The 22,364-nt window shown below is 36.2% G+C and overlaps 1 long non-coding RNA gene across 1 annotated transcript; it reads left to right on the forward strand.

Annotated features, from left to right (window-relative positions):
- The first annotated feature begins 19,499 nt into the window (after positions 1-19,499).
- On the forward strand, positions 19,500-20,837 carry LOC127170591 (uncharacterized). Its single transcript, XR_007828382.1, has 3 exons — positions 19,500-19,611; positions 20,006-20,042; positions 20,709-20,837. It is a non-coding gene; the product is annotated as an uncharacterized LOC127170591 (long non-coding RNA).
- The last annotated feature ends 1,527 nt before the right edge of the window (positions 20,838-22,364 follow it).

Consider the following 22,364-nt stretch of genomic DNA (forward strand, 5'->3'; position numbering starts at 1 on the left):
AGTTTACGGGGAGGATTTCTCTCAGGTTTAGGCTTGGTGTGTTGTCTCATGAGGTTATCAATTTTCACTGTGAGTGAGACGAAGTCAGAAAATGATAGGCCTTCTCTGCGACAGGCCAGTTCAGTTTGCAGGGCTGGATTGAGACTGTGGTAAAACATAGCTGTTAGTGAAACATCATTCCATCCACTTTGGGTTGCTAGGGTACGAAATTCAATGGCATATTCAGCAGCGGTGCGATCTCCTTGTTGCAGCTTGATAATCTGTGTTGAAATATCCCTGCCCCCTGCAGGATATTCGAACACTTCTCTGAGTTGGTCTAGGAAATAATCAACTGAACATTTGAAACGTACATCAGCATCCCACACCGCGGAGGCCCAGTCGATGGCCCTGCCCATTAGGAGCGTCATCAAGAATGCACACTTTGTCTCTTCGGTTTCAAATTTATCACTTTGGTGGTCAAAATACAACTTATCTTGACGCACGAACCCCTTACACAACTCAGCGGTACCGTCAAATTTGTTAGGCAGAGCAAAGCTTACCGTCCTGGACGAGGGAGGAGGCAGCGACCGGATGTACTGGGTTAGGTGTTCGTTGACGGATTGAAGCTTGCTGAGTTGTTCTTGATAGCTCTTCAATATCTCGCTTTGATAAGCGAACGCCGCCTGAAGGTTAGAAACTTCCGCTGGATTCATGGTAGGCGAAGTATTCTGTAACGTGGACGCTGAGGCAGGAGTAGAATCCATGTGCGGTGGTTTATTAGAGTAAACAGAATACAGAGAAACAGACAGAGGGTCAATATCAATAAGGCAGTCCAATAGTATGCACCAAACACAATCGTAATCCAAGTAGCAGGGAGAGTGAGCGGGCAGTGGGTCGAATACCGGTAAAACAGTCCAATGTATACACACAGCTCAGTCGTAATCAAAGTAGCAAGCAATGGGTCAAACATCGAAGAGACAGTCCATTGAGGCAAACGAAACAGTAAGGGGAATTCCAGGCAGCGATAGTTCAGAAACAGATACAGGGTCAAACCTTGAAAGCAGTCCACACGGTGAAACAATCCAAACAGGGGTAATCCGTAAACTCAATATCCAGAACAAACAGGTCGGCAACAGGCAATCAGACAGAGATAATGTAAACGCTCGGTAAGGCAGGTGAAACTGGCAATACTTCGCACTGGGGCGGCACATGGTGATCGCTTAAGTAGTGCCAAACAGGAAGTGGAAGTAGAAGCAGCAGAGGGAGCGTGTGGTCAGTATTCGGGTGAGGGCTCCCTCTGCTGGCGTGGCGTTACATGGTCGTCATTTACTCCCGACATCTGAGCTGCTGAAGATGCAGTGGATTACGTTTGTTTGTGAAGGGAATGCGCCTCCCGATCTACATATATCTGTCTATATTCAAGCGAATCATTCGTGATCCAGCTTCACCTACAGCAGACGTTTTTTTTATGAATCTTTGCAATCGCCTTTCCTAATAATGTGCTAGTTAGCAAGTTTAGCAGCTAAACGTGGTTAAATGTGGCTAAAGTAAACAGGCTCCTCAATCCACAGAGAAAAGAGAGGGTCGAGGCGAGCAGAGCTCATTTGCATTTAAAGCAGCCTCGACCAGAATGGGATGATTTGTGCAGAGCTGATTTTGGCAAGGTAAAAAGGGTGTTGTTTTACACTACCATTGAGAATTTTTAACCAAAGTATATTATAGACTTTTCATTAAAACCCCAAAGAATCATATCAACTTGTGGAAAATGGGCATCCGATGACCCCTTTAAGCACTTTTCAGTTGGCACACCAGTAAACCAGATACGATCATCTAGAACACCATCTTAGGCTAGTTTAAGTGGGTTTTTTCCACATGGATGTTGAAGTATAAATATGTTTATATAATATGTTTAAGTATGTTTTAATAGTCTATGCTGTATGTGTGTGGTTGGGATGGGTACCGAAACCCGGAATTAAATCGGCCCGGTGCTAAATTACCAAAGACTGAAGTATCGGTAAGCTCTGACATTAACGGTTCTGCTATCGGTGCTGGAGAGTTTAAGAAAATACACATACATTTATTATTGCTATATATACATTATGTTGCCAATTCTATCTCTCCAGAGTTGCCAGCTGTTTTTATATGCAGTAATATTAGGACATTTGTCTGTGATGCATTTTTGCGCTCACGCAGAGGAGCAGCACACAATATGAAAGCCCTGTTTTAACTGTGACGATGATAGAGGACAGAACTAAACAATCAAATGTCTGCTTACACTTTAGGCCTGTGGCTGTGATATTAACCAAATTTTATTGTTGATTTTGATGTTAGCTTCCAAGGATCATAAAAAAGAAGATATGAGGTAAAACTATTTTTTCAACTTCTTTACCTTCACAGCGGTGCGCCTTCGTTCCTCCATAAAACACAAAATTAACGTCAGAATCAGCACAATCGGTGATTGTTGTAAAGTGCAATCTTTACTGTGTAAAAATAAATAAAAAAGCCTTACCCGCTGGAGCATTTACAAATCGATGTTTTATATTCATTTCATTAAATGATATTTATTTTACATAATATGAAGCAATGTTAATTAAGCTCCTAATTTGTTTCATTTATATATATCGTATATAAACCTAAAACAAAAAGTACAGATAAGAATACCGTTAAAGGAGAAGTCCACTTCCAGAACAACAATTTACAAATCATTTACTCACCCCCTTGTCATTCAAGATGTTCATGTCTTTCTTTCTTCAGTCGTTTTTGAGGAAAACATTTCTGCATTTTTCTCCATATAATGGACTGCTATGGTGCCCCGATTTTGCATTTGGGATCGTTTGAAGCTGCATTTAAACTGCATTTTGGAAGTTCAAAATCGGGGCACCATATCAGTCTATTATATGGAGAAAAATGCAGAAATCTCCTCAAAAAATGTAATTTCTTTACGACTGAAGAAAGAAAGACATGAACATCTTAGATGGCAAGGAGTGAGTACATTATATGTGAATCTTTGTTTTGGAAGTGAACTTCTCCTTTAAAGTTCCGGATCAATAAGCAGTATTAATAGTAGTATTAAGCAGTAGTAGTAGATAAAGTATTAAGAGTAGTAATACCTTTAAAACCTTAACGTTACCCATCCCTAGTGTGTGCTGTAATCGTAATGTGTTCAATGTATGATTCTACATACACTTTGTTTTAAGTGTGCTCACAGGGATTTGCAGTGCTCTATTGTACCACCCACACACAGATCTGTAGAAGCCTGCCCCATATTACACTCCTGCTGACCCATTTAAGGTGTTTAACAAACTGTGGGCCTCATTGCTAGTGCTGTTTGCGGCCATCTTGACAATCCATCTGGACCTCTGAAAGAAAAGTCTTGATTGCAGGGGACTGAAGTTGTCCTAAAGTTGACCATTACACAAATGACATGTGAATGACAGAACAAGATCCTGCCCCTGTGATTACTGGCATCTTGAAGTATCCATGCCTGAGGCACACCTGTCTGGCTTGCAAACACATCTGTGAAAAGCACTTGGTAAAACAGAATCTATTTAAATCAAAGGAATACTGAACAGGCTGTAGCCTTTGGAGTGTTTCCTTTAAATATGTATTTTTCATTCAGGCCTCATAATGAAAACAGTTCAGTGATGTGATTTGGTCAAATATATTTGGATGAAAGATGGAAAATCCTTTCTTCTCTGTTAAAAGGAGAGACTCATTCTACACTAGTGGTGCTTTAAGTCTTGAAAATATTGGGCTGAATGAGACTGTCTTGCATTTGAAGTATCCCGTCTTCTCTCTTTCAGGCCAGGTTTCATTCTCTGCTGAATCTGAGAGATCGATTTCAAAGCAAAGCTATGAAAATGCTAATGCCGTAAAACCTACAGGAGATGAATCCTTAAAATCAGCCCAATAATACCCTCAGCTAAATCTAAGACAAATAGAAAAATGAAACGTCGACTTAACTATGGTAAGTCGACATGTGATTTGACTTAATGCCACAACTCAGGTCGCTCAGCTCAAAATGAAATCATTTACTTGATTTAAGCATTGCACTCAATCCAGGGGTCCTCAGACACACTTGAAAGGATGCAACAGGGAATTGTTTGTTATTTTTTCAAAGTTCTCAGAGAGCAGGTTGTGAATTTGAGCACCTTTGCTGTTGAAGCTGCATATCCTGTGGATATGTCTTTGCAGGAGCTTTCATCATCACTGTTGTGCAAAATAAATGCGTTCTTTTCCTGGAATTGGGGTGTTTAAGGCTAATTGTGTTTTATTCCATTTCTAGCAATGGATTAAAGACAAAAAATGTGCTGTTGTATCAATGAACACTGATTTACTTGATGCTTAGAATATGTGCAATCTGGAAATTACATTTTAATTAATGATATAATACTACAATTAACTACGCCAATTAAGTCACATACATATAAGTCAGAGGTTGCGCTAGACTTTAACATTGTCTGTCATTTTGACAGACAGGGGATGTAAAAATTCCATCATAATCTATTATTACCCGTCATTTTAATTTTCGTATTTTTATTATAAGAACACATTTAATTGCTTTTATTTTTGTTCACATTTTTATTTTTAATCATGAACTTTCAGGATGACAACAAAATACGCTAGGGCTAGGTAATCCATTTTTATAGATTTTATGGAAGCCCGTTTCCGCCACTGAATAAAAAATGTAAATAAAGGTTATTGCAGCTTGTTATCTAACAATTCTTACTTTTTTTCCTCAGAATTACATGATATAAACTCACAATTCTGAGAAATAAAGTCAGAATTGTGTGATATAAACTGGCAATTGCAAGTTATTAAGTCAGAATTGTGAGATGTAAACTTGCAGTTCTGTGAACATATCAGACTTTTTTTTTCTCCTCAGGACTGGACTTTATAACTCGCAATTGCAAGTTTGTATCTTATAATTGTAGACTTTATATCTAGCAATTCTGATGTTATAACTTGCAATTTTGTAATTATATCTCACAGTTCTGAGAAAAAAAAAGTCAGAATTGTGAGTTTATATGAGTTTAAAAGTCAGACTTGCAAGATGTAAACTCGAAATTCTGAGAAAAAAAGTCAGAATTGTGAGATAAAAAGTCGCAGTTACCTTTTTTATTTTTTATTCAGTGGCGGAAACGGGCTTCCATAAGATTCAAATTTTTATGAACCAATATTGATTCTTAAATCCCAGTTGATCTTTTGTTTTATGCTGTTTTCAGTTGATGAATGAACAGTAGGCCTACATGTGTCTCCCATCCTATAAATTGCAATAGGCTGAGCTCTGTGCTTTGTTGCTTTTGATATGAAACAATGTCAGATTTCATATTTTGTCAATTTCATTAGGAAATTCAAGCATTAAATACCGTTTTGGTGCTCTTTAATGTGGCGTGATGGATCGTTGTAGCTAAAGTGGGTAGGTTACTCGCCTGTGCTTAATCAAACGCATATCAAAAGATTTGTGACAGTTTCATTTTTGTTCTGGATCCCGTGCTCTGCTGTCACACTGGAGTGCACTCGCCACCAACTGAACAGGGATGGGAACAGGGTACAGCTACAATTTACAATATATATTACCCACAGTTTTATCTGGTAAAGTGATGGACAGCCTTCAGATTTTCCCGTCACTGATAAAAAAAAAAATCTGTCAATGACGGACAATTTCTGGTTAGTCCAACCTCTAATATAAGTATATTAAATGAGCACATATCATAAAAATCTGACTTTTTCCATGTTTAAAAAAGTTAAAGCAAAGCAGGCTAACTCTTCTGTCGTTGGCTGCACAGACGATCACAGAACACTACATAGAGTCCCAGCCTGAGAGGAGAAAAGAGAGCAGTGGATTTATTTACTGTATATTACACTGCTGCCACTCAGATCTAATATAAACATGCAATTTTTCCCAGATGTTTACCATCACAGACATAACTGACTGCTTTTGTAACTTGTGTGTTTTTAATATAAACTTGTGTGTATTTGACAGTTTAAGTGCAATAAGGCATGAAAGCGATCTTAGTATAGTACTCACATGCCGTGTGACAGCTGTTTTCCATATGCATGCTTCAGATGTGTGCGCTCAGAAAACTGAGAATCACAAGTTTAAACTAATATGGCTTTAAAATGCATGAGTTCAGCACATTAGACATGATAATTAAAACAAAACAGATGTTTTTAGCAAAGTATCTGAGGTATGAGCTGTAAAGGCACAGCCCTATACTGGAAAAGGGGGCATGGAGCGGCAGATCATTTGCATTTAAAGAGACATGAACGAAAAAAAGAGTATGTTCTGCTTCCACTCAAAATAGGAATTTTGAAAATTCTATAATAAATAATCTGTGGGGCATTTTGAGCTGAAACATCACAGACACATTCTGTGGACACCTGAGACATATACAGTATTATGTCTTGTGAAAAGGGGCATAATAGTTCTCCTTTAAATTATAGTGGCAAAAGAAAGCACTGATTAGACCATCTAAATTTGACTTTTTATTGTTTTTATTATTTAATTAATCACTAAATTGTAGCGATAATAATTACTATTTCCAGCCCTAGTAATGATTATCACAGACTGCTCCCTTGCACTACTCATCAGGAAAAAAGGATTTCTCCATTTTAATGATCAAACCAAGTCTGTCAGAAGCTTTCTAGTAAATGTTTAGCTTTCTCCTCAAGTGTACATTCAGAGAGCGAGAGAAAAACTAAAGGAGAGACTGGGTTCTGATGAAAGCACAGAGAGGTTTGTCATCAAGTTTTCTAAGACAATTCAGATCTCAAATAGTCTTTTCAATGACACTTCAAAACAATCAAACAATGGAGCCCATCTGTCTTGTGTGTTTTACTCTGGCTCTGCCGTGCTCTGCACACCCTGCGGTGGGAAATGAAAGCCCGTGGCGCTTTATGTTGTAATCGTTCGCCAAACATTCGCAAAAATACATGAAGTGTGTGTGTACAGAATTGTGAAATTTCCTGAAGAGACTATGAATGTCCTTCAATTCTCATTAAACTGCAGTTTAATGAAAAACATACTTAAAAACTTTGACGCACTGAAATGAAGTGGTGTTTACAAAGGTAAATATATTCATTGTCATTTACTCTATTTATTTCTTGTGGAACACCAGAGAGCTGATAAATGAGTTCATCTCTGTGTTGATCACGGACCAGTGATGTATAGAAATGTGTTTTCTTAAACACAATAGATATGTCTTAGAAGACAGATTGACTGCAGTAATTCTAGAAGTGAAAAAGTTTGAGTTGTTGTGCAGTAGTTAACGCTCAAATCGTGTTGCTAATGCAAGTTTAAATTGGTCTGTTTCCTCAGTAATTTTATTTTATTTTACCACTATATCTGTAGAATAATGAAGCAATAGGTTGCCGACAAGCAGTCTTTTTTAGATAGACCTTAAAGAAAAACACTTCATCTAGCTTTAAGCCTTTACTCGATATGTCTGCTTACACCACCTTCTGATTAATGACTCTTCGTCATATTACAGTTGCTATTCAAGGGCGTTGTACTAAAACAAGCACTTGTTGACCTCTGTCTACACAGGTGATAGTATGTTAGTGACCCACTTGTAAACCCAGGATAGTTTCACCCTAACAAAACTCCCTTCACCAAACATCTCCAGTGGTGACAAGGTGATTTTAACCTTGTCTATTGCGGAGTGCTGTGCGGGACGCGGAGGATTGTCTAAATGTAAATAAGTGAAGCGTCGCGGAACAGGTTTCCCTGAAGCTCAGCTGTAATGGATAACTGCACCCGGTCAGTAATTACTCAATGTCTTTCCTCCATGGTGTTTTCATTACTCCCCTTATGATCTGTCAGCGTCGACATGAAGAGTCTTTGGATATCTCCCTTTGTTGTGCTCGATAGAGCCACCTTGTGAATTTCCGCAAACTTTTCAACACCTCATTCTGCGCTCTCTCAGTGACTGGCCCACCGATTGATTGAGGTTCAGGAACTTGTTTTATAATTCGACTGGATGAGATGAAAGTTGGTGTAACAAGTTCCTGTTTCTCTCCTCTGTGCACATACATGCATCAAATTTACATTTTATCACATTTATATGATTGAAATCAACTGGAGACCCTTAGATCCATTCGTTTGAAATGTTGTCCTAAAAGTACAATGATTAAGTGACACTTTCTGACAAATTTGTCTCATTAACAATGGTATTGAGAGTTTTAGGCTTTTTGGATATTATCCCCAGCCCAGGATGCAAGATTTGCTGGTGAACAATATAGCTAGACCAGCCTCAAACCATCATAAACCAGCCTGGACCATCAATCAATTCATACCTCTCTTAGATGGTGTTCACAGAAGCATTCTAATACTTGATTTAGTGATTTAGTGATTTATTTAGGGCCCTATGATTTCCAAGATGCGGAAAATGTGGACTGAATTATGGATTCCAGTCATAAAAAATGTAATTTACTGTAGAATGTGGAACGTTACGGAATTTGCCAATTTTTGGATTAATAAATCAAAAGTAAATAAGTACACTTAAACCCAAAATGCTATATGGACTAGTGTCCTTGAATGTTAAGCCGCAGAAATACATTAAATATGTATCCTGCACATTCTGCGTGTTTCTGTGTGAATGAATGGCGCAGATGTATGGTTCTGTTTACACACTACGCACATACTGAAGCATGTGTGGTTTTCAGCCTCTGAAACGTCAGTATAAAACTGCTTTCGCAGATTCGCTTCATGAGCATTTTTCTGTTTCTTTTGAGAAAAGCTATAGTCATACCATATACAAGCAGAAACTTAAAGGTCTTCACAGCAACCTATCAAAATAAAGTTCGGTTTAACTTGAATAAACTATGATTTAATGTAATGATAGTACTGCTACTAATAAAATTCGTATTAAAGCATTGTTTTTCAAAGCAATATTTACCATAACAATTATTTACCAGAATTTATTTAGCAGAAAAATGTAAATACACAACACAATATTTCTGAAAAAAAAGAAAGATTTTTTTTTAAATAAAATCAAATAATTGGAGATGCTTTTAATCATTATAATTTTATGAATCCTTTAAAATGGAATTTAGAAAAAGAAGGGAAAACAGAATTTGGTAAAAATGAAACTGAAATTGAGAAAAAAAAAAGAAAAACATATTTCATTTTTGTTAGACTTAATAAACTGCTGTTAGATATTGTAAATCTCATGGTTTCAATTCATTAGACATGCTTTTTAATTAATAAAATGCAATTTTAACCATTAAATCAGACTCTAGAAAAATTAAATGGAAAAAATGGTTTGTTTACCTCGTTTATTGACTAAAACGTAACTGTGGGACATTTCTGTTTTTCCAACAGAAAAAATCCACTGGCACCAAAGAGTTTTCCAGGTTTGTTTCCCTGGAAAAGATGAACGTATGTATGATACATTTTATGTGACGTCAGTTCTGACTTGAAATGTCGAGCTGAGTGGTGCTATAACTCTAATGCCACCTTTCTAAAGCCACCTTTTCTATCATTTTATTTTTTTAAGGCATAATGCACACCTTCTCAAATGTAATCCAAGTTAATATTCTACTTTTTGTAGGATTTTTACGCATTTTTTCATGTTTTCATGTAAGTTTTTTTCTTATTTTGTTGAAGGTTTTTTTTTGTTTTTTTTTTGGGTGTGAGTCAGAGTAAATTGCAACGCAAATAGAGTCTCATGAATGTGCAGCCTTGTACAGAAGACCAACTGCCAAGGTCAGGATTTTTCATTCGAAAACTTTCATTAGCCTGTAGACTGAAGTGAAAGCTCCTAAATACAATAATATTACAACATAAGGAAATTGTGTAATATTAATGTTTTTTCATAATAACTGTTTAATAACCATAACATGCAGTAAGAGCCTTTGTGTACATTTCTTTCTTTTTTTTGGATGCGTAGGCTATAGCTTCTAACAGCGTTTTGAAATTAACTGTAAATTCACTGTAAATCTGAGGATATTATAATGTTATATTATAATGTTATTGTTTTATTTCTATATTTGACCACCCTATCCACACATTTCTATGCCCCATGAGGCCTTGCGTCAAAAGTGGGAGCGTCTACCGGTTTAAAGTAAACAAGCGGGACATGACACTCATTCATTCAACAGTTGACAGGAGTGACGGGCAAATGAAGCCTCGTAAAGCACCGAGACTTTCCTCCGACTGTTTCGGGGAACATTCAAAGCTTTGAGAGTGTCGAAAACAGTGGGATCTGGTGGTTAGTAAAAAAAATAAAGAAGCCGGTGAAGCTCTGTCGGAAGAAGCATTCACCACAATTCCCATAGATCGATCCATGTTATATGCACAAATAAAAGCCCAACTGTGTGTGTTTGTTTATTGAATTTCTGACTCTGATAAATTAATTTACCCATTGAACAGTGCCATTAAATGCCAGTACGAATGTCAATATGATGTAATAGAAGAATAATGTGCACATATATTAATTGCATATGGCATATATTTTATTTTTTTCTGAAATAATTTGTATTCTTTAATCTTCATATTACTTGTGTGACTGGGTATTTAAAAAATTAATTATTAAATAGGTCCCAGTGAAAATGTACTGGCAAAGTAAGATCTGGAGTTTGTACATTAGGACACACAAAGTGAATCGCTTACATGACTGGACAGAAAGTGAGGCTTCTACGAAAGGGATTTCTACGTTAACAAGCCTCGAATCGAGGCTTCATCTGGCATGCCCTTTAACACAAGCTCTGATGTCTCGGTTCAAATGTCATTTCACTAGTTGACAGTCATTCAAGTTTTAGCGATCCAAACTTGATAATGATGTGGGAACACACATTCGAAAAGCATATGTTGTCCAATAGAATGTAATGACATCTCTCATAAACAATGGTCTAAAAAACACTTAGCCTCTTCACTAATTAGCACACAAAATACCATTGGTATACTACGTCCGCCGCTTCACCGGAAGCTGTACCCATGTTCTTTTTTACAGTAGTGCCCCCAGAAACTTGTGGATACAAAACAAAATATAATTCCAGTCAGTCTGCAATTTGTGCGTTTGTGCTTCTTGAACGACTTTAACACACGACTGACTTACAGTTTACACTGTGACCCTACAGTGGCGGTACACGTGGAGGTAAGTATCATTTTGGTTGTCCACCTACTGTACTATCTGCACTACACTTAAACCTACCCAATAGTATGAACAAAAGCGGATGTGACGTAAAAACACAATCGCAAGCATGCCGTTTTAGCTTGTTTCTGTATCCTAAGTCAAATTCCATGCCAACTGTGCTACCGAGCAAGCTTGTTACATCCAAAAAGCAAAAAATATGGAGCTGTTATTATAACTGTGTACGAAAACGATTACAAGCGCTCGCTGTTTTACCACCTCTAGTGTTCATTTCTGTCGGAAACTTACTGTGATATGTACTTAATGGTACGTATTTCATGTCTCGAGAAAATGTCATGTCATGAGATCAGGTAGAATAAAACGGATTTCATAGGGCCCTATTTATTTTTACAGATTTGTACAGTTAAATACAGAAATAAATAATCATTAAATAAGCATTTAATAAAGATGCATCATATAAGATGCATGATTTAATCAGTTTTGCTTTAGCCTTGAGGCATTTGTTAGCTCTGATATATCTGTCTACATATTCTTCATTTTTAAAATTCAAAATCTAAAAATTACTATTTGTCCTCTGTGTATAGGAGTTAAACTTTGTTATGAATGTTGAGATTTAAGTAGAAGGATGGACTCTTTTAATCTGCGCTCTGTTTGTCACTCCATCGTTGCAACTGTAGAAACATGGTGGATGTGTGAGAGGCGGCGATGACGAGTGACAATGGGAAAAGTAGGCCAGGAGAAAACTAAGCGCATGACACATGTAAACAGCAGTGAAATGTGTTTAAATACAAATCTCTGTAGAGTCAGGTTTATATTCGACAAATGCCGATGTCTTATTTCATTCCCCTCCGCCCTTCACTTTCTCCGCTCCGAGAGAGTGCCGTTAAGTGCTTGGTTTGCATGCAGGTGCTAAAATCACACAAAATCCCACTCGCTGTTTTCTCAGAGGCTAATTAATGGTACTTTGAGAGCCGCATCTAATAATTCAAGGTTAGCAAAAGACCAAGGGTTACGATTTAATGAGAACGTGTTGGGTAAAACAATGTTTTGCCACCACTATGTGAGGAAAGCGCTGATGAATTAATGAAATTGTCATACTTTACAGGAACTATGGGAATTAATAGTTGCTATGTCACCATCAACTGACATCTATTAATGTGTTGAGGAGGATTTCCATTGAATTACATTTTCACAGATTTGTTTAGTTTATAATGACCTGAAGTGTTTGTATTCTGGGTCTTTCTTATAGATTAATTAATGAATTAATTAAAATACCTGTTGGGCATCCTGCACGTTTCATTTTTGGCTAGCTCCTCACAGGTGAAGCTTCCATGATTTACAGTCTCATTACAAGATGTCACATAAAATCAGACGAGATGCTCGATCATATTTGTGAGGCAATTAATCGCCAAATTAAATAGTATCCTGTAACTTGCATTTATAATATGATTAAGAAGTAACTGCCTATCTCTGCCCTAGTCCTAAACTAGGCTTTCTTTTTATTCTGTAAAATACAGCCCCATCCATGGTAAAATGAATTTATGACTATTATATATCCTTCAACCTTTCGCCCCTCGAGTTCCCTCCATAAAATATCATGGGGAAAATGTGTGAATAGTGCCAGAAGGAACCACTTAACAGTAGATTGTATGGAAATTAAGCCATAAAGGCATAAACATTGTTAATTAAAACCTGGGAAACTGAGAAGTGTAAATGTTAAAATATGGCATGAACAAGCCACAGCAGGATGCCCCTGAGGTGCTAGTGTATTTTTAAGCAAGTTTCTGAATTCAAACATACTACAGCAAAACAAGTAAATGTATATAAATATATTAATTAAATGATAATGCATTTATTAAATTGAATAAATTCATTGTTAACTAATATACACTACCGTTTAAAAGTTTGGGGTTGGTAAGTTTATATTTTTATTACTAAAAACACTTATTACTTTTATTGAGCAAGGATACATTACATTCATCAAATGATATTTTTGTAACATTATTTTTGTAACCCTTTCAAAAAAAAAAAAATACTGTTTTTCCTAATTATTTAATTTTCTATTTATCAAAGAATACTAAAACAATGTAGCACATTGCAATATTTCTTGAACATATTAAAGGAGACTAAATATCATGAAAACTTTTTCCATGCTTAAGTGCAATAAACTGTTCCCCAGTACATCTCCCAATCCAAAAAACAAAAAAAGAACAACCCAGTAACTTTGTTTTGGAAGCCTTTCTCTGCAAGCATGTGAAAAAAACGAGATGCTCAGATTTCAGTTCCCTGGTGAGGTAGGAAGGGGATCTTTTTATAATTTTACCCTTACGCGTTTCCACCCACGGCATCGCTATTTTGTTTTTGCAAGCGGTGAACCAGTTCTAACGCCATGGCAAAAGTTCAAGCAAAGCATGATAACTGTTCTGTCTTTGGCTGCACAGACGAGCACAGAACACTATTTAGAGTCCCAGCCTCAGAGGAGACAAAGAGAGCAGTGAATTTATTAATTCATTTACTGTATATTACGCTGCTCCCACACAGATCTAATATAAACGTGATTTCTTTACCAGCTGTTTACCTTCAAAGACATATCCAGCTTTTTTGCAACTTTTGTGTTTTTAATATAACTTGTGTGTATTTGGTTAAGAGAAATACGACATGAAAGAGAACTTAGTTTAGTGCTTACAAGCCGCTTCCTGTCCGTGTACTTTGAATATGTATGCTCAGAAAACCGTATATAACAGAAGTTTAAACTAATATGGCTTTAAAGTGGTCGTCGGATGCCCATTTTCCACAAGTTGATATGATTCTTTAGGGTCTTAATGAAAAGTCTATAATATACTTTGGTTAAAAATTCTCAATGGTTGTGTAAAACAAAACCCTTTTTACCTTGTCAAAATCAGCTCTGCAAAAATCATCTCATTCTGGTTGAGGCTGCTTTAAATGCAAATGAGCTCTGCTTGCCCCGCCCCTCTCTTCTCTCTGTGGAGAGACGAGCCTGTTTACTTTAGCCGCATTTAGCCGCTAAACTTGCTAACTAGCACATTATAAGGAAAGGCGATCACAAAGATTTATAAAAAAAACCCTTATACTCACTTCTGCTGTAAGTGAAGCTGGATCATGAATGATTTGTGCGAACATAGACGGATATATGTAGATCGGGAGGCGCATTCCCTTCACAAACAAACGTAATCTACTGCATCTTCAGCGGCTCAGATGTTGGGAGTAAATGATGACCACTATGTTCATTATTACATCCAGCAACACAACAACTCAATCGCTCAATCAGAGATATTCTTGTCTAACTTACATCCCTGCTCTGGCATCGAAACACAGAGGGCGGACTGCTACAGCTGATCTGAGGTAAGACACTCATGTCAATCAACTATCGCTGGAGCGGCCTCTGTCAGTGTGACGCCACAAAGACAGGCATCTGAGATTGGCTTGATTTGAAATAGGGGATATTATTTTTACAGATTAATTAAAAACCACTACATGGATTTTTATCATTATAGGGTAGATTTGTACATACATTGCCAACACACATTAATGTTCAAACAACATGTAAAAGTGAACTTAGCATCCGATGACCCCTTTGAAACACAGGATTTCAGCGTGATAGACATGATTATCAAAACTAAACAGATATTTTTTGTATAATTGAGTATCTGAGGTACAAGCTGTAAAGGCACAGACCTGCTCTGGAAAAGGGGGCGGGGAGCAGCGGTTCATTTGCATTTAAAGAGACATGCACAAAAACAGCGTGTTTCTGCTTTCTCTCAAAATAGGCATTTTCAAAATGATATAATAAATGATCTGTGGGGTATTTTGAGCTGAAACTTCACAGACAAATTCTGGGGATACCTGAGACTTATATTACATATTGTAAATTAAATGATTTTTGAAGGATTACACTGAAGCCTGAAGTATGACTGCTGAAAATTCAACTTTGCTATCACATGAATTAATATTTTCAGATAGAAAACAATTATTTCACAATATTGATTTTTAAAGTATTTTGGTCAAATAAATGCAGTTTGGTGGGCATAACATACAATCTTAAATGACTGTGTAAATGATTTACATTCAATTATTGTTTTAAGGCTGTTTGTCACAGACAAAACATAATTGCAATTATATGTCAGTCTCTTATTCTATAAGATCTGCAATTAAAATCTGCAATGTTTGTCTTGCATTATTAGTCTGATGAACAGCATTATCATTGTAATTTAGGAAAAACTTATTTTGAGCGCCGAACACTATCTTTATATTCAAAGCCGCTGTGCTGATCAAAGATAAATTCAATTCGCCCTGCTGGTATTCAGTGACTGTGCAAAAGTCAACAGGTTTGTGATTTAATATCCCAATGAATGATAAGCTATTTATCGCTCTCACAGCAGAGAATTCTTTAATTAGAAAGATTTGCTTATACACTTAGGCTTTGATAAAGAAAATTCAGTCTTTTCTCTAGCTCTTAAGATATGAGATCTTTCTAGGCGTCTAGCATTTGGTTATTCAAAATATCCAAGAGCAGTGATTCCCAACCACATGTACTTAAGCTGGTCCCAGGGGTACTTAGAAAGATTTTGATTTGCTTTGGTAAACCTGTAAGTCTTGTAAATTCTCATTAAATTTGTACAAATGTTGGCATAATCACTCTTGGGTGATATTGTGATACTTGTTGTGCTTCAGTGCTTTTTAAATTCCACCTTACAAAGGCTACAAATGACTTCACTTCTGTTAAATGTCCCATCTGGATCTGATTTGTGACTGAATTCACAGATATTTCTTTCTCTGAGAATTTCTCTCATAGACAAAAAAGACATATGAGCTCAGTTGTTTTATTAAAGGGAATTGTTTTTTGTTTTTTTCATGAATCATTGTGATGGTGGCCAGTTTAATTATATTAATGATAATGTTAAATTCATGAGTTTAAAAGGAGCACATTTTAGGTTTGGTGTCAGTGAAGAAGATTTTTAGATGTTGTTATGCTTCTCAACTTTTTTCTCGTCTTTGCTGTCAACCAGCTTGCGTTCTCTATTTAAATGTCTTCATCTCAGTGTAGGTGTGTCAAACACAGAAGCAGGGAGTCGTTATGACTCACAAATGAAGGAAGGAGTGATATGAGGCACAGCCGGAGGTCTATGGTTTGCAGCATCTGCTTAAAACACAGAGACGTGAAGAAACAGACGCTATTAAGTGTTTGCAGGGAAGAGGGGTCTTTAGTCAGTATTACAGAAAAATGGTTTCCCTGGCCATTGTGCTGTTATTACAATCACTTTTACCCTCAGAAAGCGCAAGACTGACTATAAAGTGAGCGCAGAGGTGAACATTACTGTGGTTGATCTTGCGCATTAACTGGATTCATTGAGTGCAATTAATTCTCCTTATTGATTGGTCAAAGTTTAATCAGGTTTTTAACATTAATCTGCTGTATTTAAGCATAAATCGTGTGAAATCTGCACCTCTGCTCTTGCCCAATGATTATTGAGACCGTGATCCACCAGAGTCCCCTTGATCTATACATTGAGTGACATTCATTAAACTCTTTAAGTTACAGTGTATTAGTGTTAGCTGACTGCATATGTAGTTTGCACTACCGGTGGTTTGATTATATGAGGTGGTTGAATGTTTCTTCTTTCTTTACAATGCAATGTTTGTTTTGCTGGCGAATGATTTTTGTCAAAATTTTCATCAGCGTTGTTTTTTCAAACATACGAAAACAAGATGATAATGAGCTCTGAATGATAACGAAAAAATGTTGACAAAATTCTATTGACGCTTTTGTCAACAAATAAAAATGAGATGAAAATGTTAGGGAGGGAAATTAAGGAAGAGATCCAGACTAATCTGTGTGATAAGCATGTAAGATGCGCAAATTTGAACTGTAATGCTCTGATCTATCCAGCGAGACAAAAGTTTGCACACACTTGTTGCCTGTCTCATTAAACGTTCAAAAATATCAGCATCTGGGAGTAAGAGAAAAGCAGAAATTAGAAAAAGTGTAACAAATCTGCTTGGTTTTTTGAGTGCACACAGAAAGCGCTCTCAGAAAGGTGCACAAGTACTGAAATCAGTTCTCTTTCACACCTTAATTGCCCTTGAATTGACAAATACACACAGTTGTCTGTTTTGGCAAGTATTCATGTAAACACTTTTGGTTATATCTTAAGTGAATGTATATTGTATCCGTGCCTTTGGTCTTAAAGGGACAGCAGGCTAATTTAGTTGTCTGTTTTATTAATGTTAATCAAACAATAAAAGACAGAGAAAACCACTTACTTCAGTCACTCTTGACTGAATCACTTTCATACCCTTAATAAGGATTAGTATGAATTGAATTTATTTAAATAAATATATCTGCTTAAAAGAATGAAGAATGTTGTATGCAAGTTGTTATAAAAATGGATAAATAGCCATTGATATTTCCTTGAAAAGAAGACCATGTTCTTGTTTCTTTATGAGAAGTGGTTTTATTTCTTAATTTTAAGATAAACAAAGACATGTTATGTGGCTACAGTTCAATGAACAAGAAATAAATATTAAGTGATATAAATTGTAGAGACAACATTGGCTTTATTGCTCTATTTCGTTAAACAAAACGGTTCATAACAAAGCCATGTTGTAAGTCTCTACAGTAACACACAGCGTTGTTTCCTTACCAAATGATTTTGCAGTCACCTACTTTTAGGCCTAATTTTATTTCCATATTAAAAAGTATAATTCTAGTTTTCTCTCATTTCATATTTCTATATACCAGTTAATATATTTAAAACATTAATCTCATAACATTATTTATTCAGTTTGTAGATGCAGTGTAAATGCCTCTGGCCTTTTTATTCTTATTTATTTATTTACTTTTTTTGGCAATTAAATGTTATGAATGGCCGGTAACTTAAAAATTTAAGTTAATTGGCTGGTGAGTGAATTTCAAACCCTGAATGTAATTACAAGTACAGAAAAGAAAAAAAACAAAACAACAAAAAAACAAAAACAAACAAACAAACAAACAAAAAAACACCTGATATACTGATTTTCATTGTTGTTACCCATGAAGAAGGTAACATGAGTGACAGTGACAATTTACATGAAAAATGCATTTACAAAATGACTGCTACAAGGTAGCTGCAAACCACATGTTGTCAATCATGGTATACTCACTAAATTACGTAGTTAAATTCATTTGTATTCTAGGTTTTTTTTTTTTTTTTACAATTTTCTAACACTAAAGTAGGTCACACCAGTGACTTCAACTAAAAGCTTCATATGAAATCATGAGAAAATGAGAAAATTTCTGATAACTGAAAAGAGACAGTGGACTTAACATGGGCCTTTTTCATAGATCTTTAGGAAATAGGAAGAAGGAAGTCAAGTGATGTCATCAAATGTGATTTGTATTTGAAAAAAAATGTTTTGTTAAACAGTGACGCCAGGGAACCACTACTTTTATTATATATTTTATGATATTTATTTGGCAATTAGTTTTTTAATGCCATTTATACTATATTTCTGTTAATTATGAATACATTGTTGTATTTTAAACGGTAAAAAACCTGTTTTTGATCTCAAATACAGCACTTTTCTTCTGTACATGGCTGTGGGGATGAGGGCGCTTGGAATTCTATATAATTAATTTAAAAACAAATATTGCCACATAAATGGCTCAAAAAGGCTTAAGAAAATATAAAGGAATTGTAACCCTAAAGTGTTTATTCAGTGTATTATTTCTGTAAAGGCTAGGGACAGAAAAATGGACATTTCCATAGAATGACCCCTTTTAGAGAGAGAGTTTGAATTTTAGATAAATGCAGTCAGTAAGTTTTGCCTCTTTGTCCCCATCTCTGTGTTGAAACCTGCAATTTCAGTTATTTGCGGAATAATCTTCATTACGTGGGTTGTCCACCAGCACGGTTCCAGCGGATGGATCTAATGTTTTGAGGCTTAAATATGACTGTCAGACATGACCTAATGACGCAGTGGCATGCTTGAATTTCCGCGAATTCCCACCACTCAAATTAGAAAATATTATTAAAAGCCTACCATGTGAATCAGGCTAAAGTAAGATAGTTTTGAACATTGGCTGGTCATGTACAGTACTTGCTCAAAAATTGATTTTTAATCATCATTTTTAATCCAAAAAATTTACGGACTGCATTCTGAATTAATTTAATTAACTAGACCTATTTGAATTTAGTTGACTAAAGCTAAAACTAAAACAACTCTGATGACTAAAATATGACTAAAAAAGAAAGACTATTGTCAGGCATTCACCACAACCACCTCCATCTGCCACACCTCAGGTAGCACCGCCCACTCGTTCATCATCACCCGAATTCTAATCTGTTGCACCTGGACCTCATTGAGCCACGCCCTATATAAGAGACACTTGCGCATTCACTCATTGTCTGGTCTACCGTTCACATGCTGCTTCCTTGAACTCTATGCTGTTTCCACGTGGACTTCTACATTGTGCTTTGGAGATTGGCGTGGCTCAGTACTTGGACTCTGTGTCATCTCAACGCTACAACACCATTCAGTTAAGAACTCTTTATTCTGCTTTTCACCATGTTGTTTACCAAACAAGCTTGTCAATAAAACCTTGGATTGGATTGCCACTCACCTCTCGTCTACTCTATCTCAGTGTGTTTGTGACAACTATGACTAAAAATAAATCTTAATTTATTTTATAATTTATAAAAATTCTGTAATTTACCCACCCTGTATGACTTCTTGTGGTGTGTGTGTGTGTTTTTTTTTTTTTTTTTTTTTTTTTTTTTTTTTTTTCTGTGGAGAATATTTTTCAGAGGCCTCAAACATCTCATTCCATTTTTTTTTTTTTTTTTTTTTTTGTGCATACAATACACATCAGTGGTAACCAGAACTGCTTGGTTACCAACATTCCTTAAAATATTTTCTTTTGTGTTCTGCAGAAGAAAGAAATGTGTCCAGGTTTGAAACAACACGAGGGTGAGTAAATAATGGCAAAAATGTTCCTTTCTGGAAATGGACTTAACACTGGACAAGTTATGACACATCACCATACCAAAATAGTTTATTGTACAAAATTAAATATCCATTAAAAACATTAGAGTTTATTAATATTACCATGAACTGCACAGGCCCAAAGACATGCTAAATTATTTACATAAGACGTTTGACAGTTTGGTAAATGAGTGTGAATTACCCATAACCTCTTATTTAATCCAGTTTAATTTAATCCCATTTTATTTTACAAGCATACTGTAGTTTGTTCTTTTTTGCCACAAAGATTGGAATTTCCTTCTCCACTTTGAAAGTGATTACACATTTATTTGGATATAAGTGTTTATTCATGTTTATTATCATAACGATAAACATTAATATTTTATTCTTGCACACTAAAATTGTATCATTTATACTGTTTACCCTGCTATCTGCAGCCCACCAGTTGAGATCCATTTCTCTAAATTATAGTTTCCTTGGAAAAAAAAAAAAAAAAAAAAGGATTATAAGTTCTCTAAAGAACCTAAAGAGGTTCTCATGAGGCATCAGGCTGTAAAACCCATACTGTTTTTTGGAATAAGAGTGAATATGTACAGGCAATTAAACTCTCATCTATGAATTCATGGAATAATATTATTTTCTATCCATTAGGATTCTCATTCATCTCCATGACCGCTTTTCAGGACTTGCCGCCTTTGAGCATGCGCTCGCAGAATGTTTTGAGCCACACACCTGATTTATTTCTTTGGAGCTGTAGAGAAATGATCGACTGACGTCATGACGTGCTTACTGCTTGATGGGACCATGAGCACATACACAGTCCTGGACCCTACAAGCAGTTCTGAACCCCACTGGCAAAGTCCATTTTGCACTTATAAGAGCCCTTAAGAATGACTATTCTAGTGCTAATAAAAATATCCCTATGTACCACTCAAAAATGTTTTTCACATTCTGTTCTTTTGAAAGGACTTTCTATTCATCAAAAAGTCCTGAAGAAAATGTATGATCGTTTCCACAAAAATAGTAAGCAGGACAACTGTTTCCAACATTGATAAGAAATGTTCCTTGAGCACAAGGAGTAACAGTGCCAGATAAAGTCAATATCTCATCTTTGTTCTGGATCAGTTTTCTCCACCGTTCGTTACAGTATGTACTACAAGGTTAAGAGGTGTCACTGTAGTTTCTGTGTTAAAAAACCTAGTTTCTTATTGCACATAAAGCCACACACTCTGGTAGTGGATGATAGAGCATGTGTCATGTGGTCTCTTTCAGCTGTCTTGTTAATTTGCTGAGTCGGAGTGTAAATCACGGCTGGGCAATACCCAGCACGTCCGACCGCCTCTGCGTTTTATCTCTTGGCTTTTGTCAAACAGGCGCCGGGACATGTCCTACTTGCAAATGGCAAGTTGAAGCCTCCTAAGGCATGGGAGAAGGTTCCAATTATAGCACAGCATATTTTTCTTTGGCAAAAAAGGCTGAAAGAGCAGATGGGTATCAAACAACAGTGACAGGAGTTCAAGGGGGTTATCACAAACCTTGCCAATTACCGCGTTACCCACGAAACGAGAAACAATGGGTAGATCAAAGAGCCTCTTATGACTCATAGCAGTTGTTGTTTACAAAACTCTGAACTGGAAACCAATGCTGCTTTAATGTGCAACAAGATTTTTTTTTCAGACTAGATGTATTATAGGTAGGCTGACGGGATTTGACCACAATGTGACGTCAAATGACTTCTCTTCTGAGCCCTTTTCCTCTATCAATTGCTCACTCTAAATTGGCCAAAATATGGTGATTTTTCTATAGAGGTCATAATGGATGTAGTGTTTGTGTGCTAGGGAGCAGTTTTGGATTTTTTCAGAGACATTGTGTATTATTCTCTGTACTATTCTGGTGCGCTGCTATATGTAGAAGCCTTTAGTTTTCTTTACTAGCACTGACGGCTTTTGTCCTGCTCAGCCTTTATGTTTGAAAGTGGTCTTCCAGGAAAATTATCTTGCAAAATGTATTGAAGAAACTCTAGTCATGGAAAAATGTAATACTTGAGGAAATTTCTGAATTATGTTGATAGCACTTAAGTGGTTGTGATGCCAGTGATGCATTCTTATGTTGTAGGCATCCAGTATCTCTTTAATTATCTCCAATAAGATGGCTTGAACAGTGACCCAAAAAATGATAATTCTTGTCCTCATGTCACTTTAGACTTGTTTGGTGAACTCAAAAGATAAGCAGCGAGTTGAACTATTGCTCTGAAATCTTTGAATGTCTGGTTTCAATTTGAGGCTTTTTAAACTGTAACCTAGTCAA

The sequence above is a fragment of the Labeo rohita genome, chromosome 9, assembly GCF_022985175.1.
Source record: "Labeo rohita strain BAU-BD-2019 chromosome 9, IGBB_LRoh.1.0, whole genome shotgun sequence".
NCBI classification, from domain to species: domain Eukaryota; kingdom Metazoa; phylum Chordata; class Actinopteri; order Cypriniformes; family Cyprinidae; genus Labeo; species Labeo rohita.